Source organism: Crocodylus porosus, unplaced genomic scaffold, assembly GCF_001723895.1.
Source record: "Crocodylus porosus isolate Cpor-Errol unplaced genomic scaffold, CroPor_comp1, whole genome shotgun sequence".
Lineage (NCBI taxonomy): Eukaryota > Metazoa > Chordata > Crocodylia > Crocodylidae > Crocodylus > Crocodylus porosus.
Genome location: NW_017728949.1, coordinates 30,174,965 through 30,183,882, shown reverse-complemented (window position 1 = coordinate 30,183,882; position 8,918 = coordinate 30,174,965).

The window sequence follows — 8,918 nt, the reverse complement described above, 5'->3', positions numbered from 1 at the left end:
TTTAAGAAAAGTAAATCTGAAAGAGATGAGAGAACTTACTTTGTCCTTTCTTAATACTTGAGCTTCATACTTAGTATTTTGGGATTAAATCAGGGTCATATAATGAAATGAGTCATCTTGTCTCCACATTTTTCAAAGGGCCAATTATAGCAGTGGAATTAACTGTGAAACACTGGTAATAAATGTAATCTTAAATCCATTAAATCCTTATCTGGAATTTAGCATTTTGGGGATATGTTTCAAATGCTTTTTCTTCAAAGCAAGAAATCACAGAATAGAGTATTAGACTGACTTTTGAATGGGGAAGTAAGTAGCTTTTTAAATTATGTATAAAAAATATTTGTGGAGCTGAACTGATGAAAGAGCAAACTCTCTCATTGTCCCATTAAGGTCAATAAAATTGGCAATGTAAAGAGTCAGCTCTTTGTGAACCAAATAGAGTATTTGATATCTGTAGCTGAAGCACAGTGAAGTTCTTGGAGGAAAATATTCCTATTAAAAACTGTTCACTGTCCTCATACAGGGATATTATTTTCCTTACTTAATAGTATCTGTATGATCTTTGTTTAATCATTACGATCTCGAATACAATATGAGCATTTTACAACTTAATGTGAAAAAATGTGTTCAACACAGTATCTATTAAATAGTTTTAATTCTTAAAAAAATCCTAGATACAGAGAATGATGCATTTGTTAAATGTGATTGGATTTTGCATCTCTCTGCTTGGTTGTTATGGCAGAGGAATAAGGGCAATAACAGTAAGACTAAGGTCACATTGGGGATTTATTATTGTTAAAAAGTATTATAGATTTTGTAGAACATTTTAGAGTTTTACAAAAACACTGGAAAAGAGAGATTAATGCATTGGTTGCTGTCACCTTCCACATGTAGTATATATTGTATATTGCAAAACCTAAATTTGACTGTTAATCTTTGCATGAGTGGACATTTTAGCTACCAAATCATATTTCACAAATCCATACCCATCTCTCTTTTTCTGTTTGTTTTCCTTTGGACAAGTACTTGCTAGAATAAGAAATAGATTATCACTTGTTTCCTAAAAATATTGCTAATTTGTCTTCAGAAATTGGTATCCATTGCAAGAGATTTTTGTGAAATTTCTGGTTCTTGACCTCTGTTTGATGTTGATATATTCCATGAAACAAGGCTGTGTCTGCTTGCCCTCAATTAGTATGTCTGCCTGTGAACACTCATCTAACTTTGGCAGACGCAGTATAGTATGTGAAATGTTTTGCTTTTGGTTTGTGTCTTTTCACTGGAAAACAAAAATTGTCATTATGTATCTTCTTAAAATCAGGTATATGAAGCCAGTTTTCCCATCAGGAAACTATTGTCTTTTGCCTCATGGCAATTCATAAGAGTGCCTTCAATAAACAGAATGCAGATTTGAAAGAGTGAGCGGCAGCAAGTTGGAATGGTGTGAGTCAGCAGTTAAAATGCCGTATACCAGCTAAGTTTCATCATTGTTATCTCTAAGGGGCATGACAGAGTTGTTAAAGTTGAGGTGCGATGGGATCTGATGAGGGACCCTGTTGATCATGCTTCCTGCCATGTCACATGTACATAGCAGGAGGTATGATTGTGGAATTCTGCATGAGATTCGACACCTAGGGGAGCACGTAGCGTTTTCCCCTGACTGGAAGCCTGGATTAGCTGACTGGGCCCCCCGGATGCAGGAACACATACTGCACTCCTTGGCTGAAAGCCCCAATCAGCTGAGGGGCCTTCCAGCCTCTACAATACACAGGAGCCTTGAAAGACTCTGGCCATTCAATTAAAGGCATAATAAGAACCAGGCACAAAGTTATTACAGATATTTTGTGTAATAACTTTGTGACTTATTCCTTATTTTATCACACCATTAATTGGTTGAACATGTGGCCAAGCCACTACTTAAAATGTGATTAACCAGTTAATCTGGTTTTAAGTGTAATATGTGTCAGAAACCTAATGATCTGTTTAAAGGAAATTCAGGTAAATAAGTTAAGGAGCAGTTTCTACCTCTTTCTCCCCTTCCAGTGACCCTACAATAGAGTTAACTCAGTGTCTGGAAGGAGAACTTGAAAAATATATATTCTTCCTCAGCCTTTAATATTTTTGAAAATTATTCTATTTCTGTCCTTTTAGATATGTAACTTTACTGTATGTTTAATAGTTGGAAACAAAAGATCCCAGTGGATTTTTAGTGTATTTGCCATAACACAACAACTTGAAATTTGCTAACAAATTTACAATGCTACATTTTTTTCTTTCTTTGGAAATAAAGCATTTACCCTTTAATCTTCTCAGACTGCAGTACCCCTTATTCAGAGTTGAGGTGTATGGTTCAGGTTAAGTTGAAGAAAAGGGATTTTTAAATACTGAGGCAAGAGTATTGTCTCTGGTCATTGAAAAATGTCTGGGCTCATTTTGCTCAAAATTTTAAGCTAATTCACCTTCAGCCAGAAAGCTGGCACAGAAATTTCACATGGAGAGATGAACATTTTGAAAAGGTACATGTGATTGCAAATGGGGTTTTAACACTAGCTCTCAAGTTATTAACTCTCTTTCTAGATCCCTGTCTCATTGGTACAAGTACAAAACATGCACACAGGGACAGGATTTCAGATATTACAAATTGTTCTTACTGCTGCACATACATTCATTTTCACTTACAGTCCTATAGCCCAATCTGATAAACGCTTACTTCTATGCTTAAAGTTCAAATCCCATTAGCTTCAGTAGAACTACTTCCATTCTTTCAGGTAAGAATGTCTTTGTGTGCTGGTAAGAACAGAGCCTAACATTTTGCTGGGCCTCAACTTTTGCTTAGTGAAATTTAAATACTTTTCTTTTCTGATTGTCCTACTTCAGAGGAGAAAGGGTTGCCACTAGGCATTGTTTTAAGTATTTGACTGCATAGACAGCAGAGAATGTATTGTGATTACTTGCTGACATTTACTCATGTTTATGTATTGCTTCTGTGTAATCTTTTATTACTGGCTTTATATCTAGAGGGAGTCATGTTCCCATATACCTTTAGTCTAAGTGAGCTGTTGCTTTTGCTTCCTTTTCAGAATTCTACTGCTTTTTGCAAGCCTTTCTGTTGGAGGATTAAAGAATTATTTTCCTCCTTTTTGAAAAATGTCAGGGAATTAAAATTTGAAGCAATAGATTACAAAGAGCTCAGTAGTCAGGCAAGGAGCTACTGGAGAATGGAAGAGAGGCTTTAGAAGGAGCAAAGTGATGGGGGGGGTTGTGGGGGCAGGGAGAATGGAGGTGCTGCAAGGAACTGTTTGGCAGAAAGGGAAAGTAATGGAGCGCGTGGGGATGTTTGTGAGTTGAGGCAGGAGATGGGAAGATGCCAGCAGACAGCTGGGAGATGGGGAGTGGTTCAAAGACTGCTCAGGTAAACAAGCTTCCATATGGCTGAAGCATAAGTCATACTAAAACTTGGGTTGTTTTTTTTTAATTATGAGTCAGAGATGGGAGGTTGCAGAGGGAGCATGAAACATGCAGTCTGAGCCAGATTTTCTAAACAGTCTATATCTACTGTAAATCTGCAAGACATCTATTTTTTTTCTATATATTCTTTAATTGCCTCACCAGCACACTAGTTGGGAACTGCAGTTAGTAATGAGCTAATGCATCAGAGTTATCAATTGGACCATCATCAGAAGTCTCATGGGAATATAGAGATTTCAGGATGATTATTACTTGTGTGTGCAAGAATTACGTTTAACCTGTTTATTCTGCTGTAACTGGAAGTTGCTAAAATGCCACCAACTGCTTTTAACGCCCTAACGTAAAGTTAGAAGCGCAGTCAGTCAGGCTCTTCCATTTCACAAATATCTTATCACACAGACATAATTACTATAATCAGTATAATGTAATTGAATTCTGGACGTTTCTTTAGTTTATGAAGCAGCAGTACCTCCTTTATAGGTAAGACTGTTAACGATCTTCCATTATTATAAGGTTCTTTTTCAAATCTTTCCTCTCGCTAATGCCTTTCGTCCACCCCACACAAACAAATAAAAAAAAATTAACGACGATCTTAAAATTCATCATTGGCATACCATTCCTAAGTCATGTTTTCTAAGATGCTTGGTAGAAATCAGAAATAATTTTGAAGCTGTTAGCTATAATTTTCCAAAGCACCTAGGTAAAACAAAAGCCTTTTTGTCAAAGAGTGATTTAGGAGCCGAATATCAATGAAAATGAGGTTTATTTTCACAAGATGTGAAATATTTCGTGTCAGTGTGATGATTTGGAAAAGGTTACCTGCTGTAATTAAAACGTTGTCAAGTTTGCTTTAACATTTCCCTAATTTTTAATTTATTCAAAACTCCAGAATGGCTTGGCCTGGAAAATCTGTCTGGTTTGTATTAAACCTTGCTGAAAAGAGTTTGTAGTAAATTGAAGTGGTCAGTGGAGGAATGGAATTGATCTATACACAAATTGGATGGTTCGGTATACATCAGTGTAACGTAGTATAATGTAAATCATGCAGCATTGTGTATACAAAACAAACCAAAATCTAAAACCCACAAGCTATCTGTGGAAGAAGTTAACTATAGGTTTATTAAAGCAGAATGATGAGAAAGAATCAATTTCAGTTTAGTTTGCTAAGTATTTACAGGAGAGGGAATTTGGCAACTAAGTCCCCAAAAGTGGCTATTCAAGCATTTTGAATAAGGAGTACATATGAAAAATCATTCTTGCTTTATAAATTCATAATAATATTATAATAATTTCAACAATCATGTAATTTATATTTTCCTTCCAGTTTATAATCACTCGTTTTATTTAATCCCCGTTTTACTGGATTTCATTGCAACACGTATCTAATGTCAGATTTTGTAAATATTTATAAGCATAAAATGAAGAACCAAACTACAACTTAGTAACATGTCCTTCAGAATCAGCTAAAACCACTATTTTTTATTGATGTTTCTATTTTAACATCTTTCAACTTGGCCTTAAAAACTACCATTAAAGGAAATCATTATGAGTCACTAAATTAAGGCCAAGCAGAGATCACTGCCCATACAGTGTTGTGCTGTGCTCATGTATAGTAAAAAATAGCTCCCTTTTCTACAATGTGTTCTATGGCAAAAACATTCTGTAGGCAAACATAGTCTTTGAGAAATGGGATGCTCATATTGAGACTGATGAGTACCTATCAGCCTGGGCCACCCAGCTCAAGGTCTGCCCAGCTCAAGGAGGCAACCAGTCTATTTTTTGGGCAGGTCATGAGCTGGCTTCCATTTTTACAGGCTTATCTCTTAACCCCCCACACCTCTGACCAAAGTATACCTATGACCCCACCCCTCCCTGCCGATTGGTGGGGAGGTACTGGGCCACACAACAGGCAGCCCTCAGCCAATCAGTGGTAAGGGGCAGGGGTAGCATTCATCTTGGGCTCCCCTTTGTGTTGGCAGCCCCCCTCCCCTCCCTCTGCAGGCTTCTTTAGTAAGATTTTTTTAAAGTTTTTTTTTATTTCCTTTAAGATTTTTTTTCTTTGCAAATTCCACAGGCAATGCTGGATTTTGTGATTTCTGCAAAATGTGTGAAATCATGATTTGAGTATGTAGGTCCCTACTTATTTCATAACTGGGCACTGTCATTTTTCTGAATTGTGATATTAGATGGCAGTCTCACGTATATGATTAGATGTAATATGACAACTAGATGTGTTCTCATACATTTAAATATAAATATTTTTGGTTATATGCCCATTCTTTGTTTAAGCATGTAATTTGTATCTGGGCTTTAGAGCCAAATGCTACATCCATGAAGTCAGTGGCAAAACCTCCAATAAGTAGGGACCTACTCAATTTGTGATTTTACAGATTTTGCAGAAATCATGAAATTGGGCAGTGTCCACAAAATGGCTACTGCAGCCCATCTATGCAGCCTGATGGGGGTAAGGAAGAAGGCGGGCTGACAACACAAAGGGGAGCAACCTATATGGCTGCTGCCCCCACCTCTCACCATTGATTGTCTGAGAGGGTTGCCTGTCATGGGCCCCTGCCCCTTTCCATTAATCAGCAGTGAGGGCTGAAGCTGTACAATGGACAGCCCTTTCAACCAATCAGCAGTGAGGGGTGGGGGCCACCGGGGCCCTGTGGACAATCGGAGGCCTAGGGAGGGGCCTCTGATAAGTCCCCGAAAATGTGGTCTGGCCCTGTGATCTGCCCATGAAATTGGTTGGCTGCCTTCTCGATGTGGGTATTCTTAACCAATAACCTTAACAGGACATAGATTTTGCCCTTAGCTGATGATGCAATCTTTCGGTAAGGTGAGGTAATGCATTCTTTAAATTCGGTCTTCTACCTTGTATGAAATATTATTAAGTGGCATTTGTTGTTTTGCACATAGGTATATTAATGTAAAATAATAAAATAAGTAACTGAGTCTTCATTATAGAAGAAGTACAAAAATCCTGAGAGAGAATAAAAAAATGTAGGTGTATGGCAGGTTGTACATTTTAAACTATGTCTGGGATTAATCATTTTCCAGAATAAATGGGAAAAGTTTCCTTAGTTTATATTATTTTGTTAGTTATTAGGTATTAAACCTCAATATCTAAATGGCTGGCATAAATACTCATAAAAAGAGTACTACCTGAAGTGGTCTGTCAGCATCCCCTGAATATAAAAGTTTACGATGGAAATTGTTTCTGATGGTAATGTTTTATATTTGAGTTAACTGCTTTAGATACACTGAAAGAATCAATGCAAAAATAAAACATGATAGTAATTTTAGTATAATGATGACTTTTTTAAAGTTTATTGGATTAATTTAGATGAACTGTTTCATCACAATGTAGATTTATAATGAGTGTAATGATTAACTCATAGAGTGCAGTATGAAACAGGTCAAAATGAGATTCTTTTAATTAAAAGATAAAATACACTTATTTAACTGGAATTATGAATAAGAGTAAAAAAATGATATTATATACATGTTAGTTTTGCAGAGTAGTTACAGTTGTTAAAATTACTACGTTTACATTTTATTTAATAAATGGTAATTCAGGTGACAAAAATGTGATGTTAATTGATATTTAGTCAAGGAAGTGTTTAATATCTGATTTAAAAATATTTTAACACCTATGTATTGTCTTTATATCTGTTATGTTCTATTGTGTTCAGCAATGGATGAAACCTTGTTTCCATTGAGGTCAGTTGGAGTATTCCCAGTAACTCTATGTAGGTTAGGGATTAACCCTGTGGCTCCATTTATATATTGAGCTATGGGTAAATGGATGCTTTGCCTATACAAAGCCATCCTGAAGTCCCTGGGTCTTTGTGGAGGACAAGGAGGGTCAGATCTGTTTGTGAAACCTTTACATCAGTAGAAGTTTACTCATACAAGTACCATCACTGATGTCACTGGGCCTGATCTAGCTCTGAGAAATATGCAGATGGGGTGTGGAATAAGCAGACCATACACAGATATAGCTTTCCTTGCAGAGTTGAGGTGTTATCTGCAAGAATTACATGTCACCTGTCTTAACCTAAAATTTCATGTAACATAAATTACCAAGCTTTTGTAGAAGATTTAATTGAAACTGACCCTGACACCTCTGTTTACTTAATCTAATGTTCTGTTACCCTATAGGTTTTACTAAGAAATACCATAAATAAAACTAATTAGTAAATGCATTTTTTATAGAAAGCAATAAGTTATTTGAAAAGCAGGAATGATATTTCCTATGAGTAGCTAGATTGTAATTATGCTATCATTCTCATAGTATTCTTACAATATAAATGAAATGCCAGATGTGTGGTAATTTAAAAATAGAATATAGAACCTTTTAGTATAATTACCAAATACTGTAATCTAGAAGATGTGAAATCTTTTTATGGAAATTTGGATGCATGTAGTTTAAGTACTATATGTAGGTATTTATAAAGCAGGACAACAAGTACAAAATGCATTCTATACATTTGCTTAAAAAGTCTTAAATAAATGTGCTTTGACTATCTGAACATGCCGTTTGAAACATGCAGCGTTGGCCTAACTTTGCCCCCGTTGAAGTTAGTGGTAAAACTTCTCTTGATTTCAGTGGGGATTCAGAGTTAGTTTACCACTAGATATTTTGTATATGTCATTCTGTTTGTCCTTGAGCTCAGAATTTCATGAACAGCGTAGTGTGAAGGCAGGGGAGCATTGGGCAGAATAGGAATAGCGATAGCTGGTAAAGTGAAAAATGGAGTAGAGGGATGGGCCTATGTCAGAGGAATTTACATATATGTTCTTAGCTGTCTTGAGACCTTGCCCCCAAATGGCTTAGTGTTTGTAGAGGTTAGGACTTGTACAAACCTAGTGTCTGCTCAAAGGCCATGACACATAATAAGGAAACAAAAAGATGTTTTATATAAGTAGCTGTAAAAGAAAAGAATTTGTATTGCACACTGAAATTTATGAGGGGGTTAATGTGGTTAAGAAAAAAACTTTCTAGAAGTGAATCCTAGGATGTTGAGGCCTGTACAGTTTGCTGCTTTAGATCTTAAGTGCTGCTGAAGGTAGGAAGCATGCTGGTATAAGCGAATATCCTTAAGACAAACAGGAGAGTTTAACCACAGTGCATTTTTTACTGAATGGCCTTTCCAGGTCTCATAGTAGAGAGTCAACACTCACATCACAATCTTTTCTCTGCCTGAAAACACAGGAGTATGCGTTGTGTTGTATAGCTTTAATCAGTTTCTTGACTGCCTTAAATCACAGTAATAGGAGTTTTTGAATAAGCATTAACTTGCCCTTTCACATTGATGGTAAACAGGTCATTAAAAGGTATAATTTCCTGAACTGCCTGATTTTCTTCATAAGAAAAGCATTCTCTCTTAAATTTATTTCAGGAAAGGTCTAAATCTTCCTTGAATATCTATTCAAATGAGGTATTT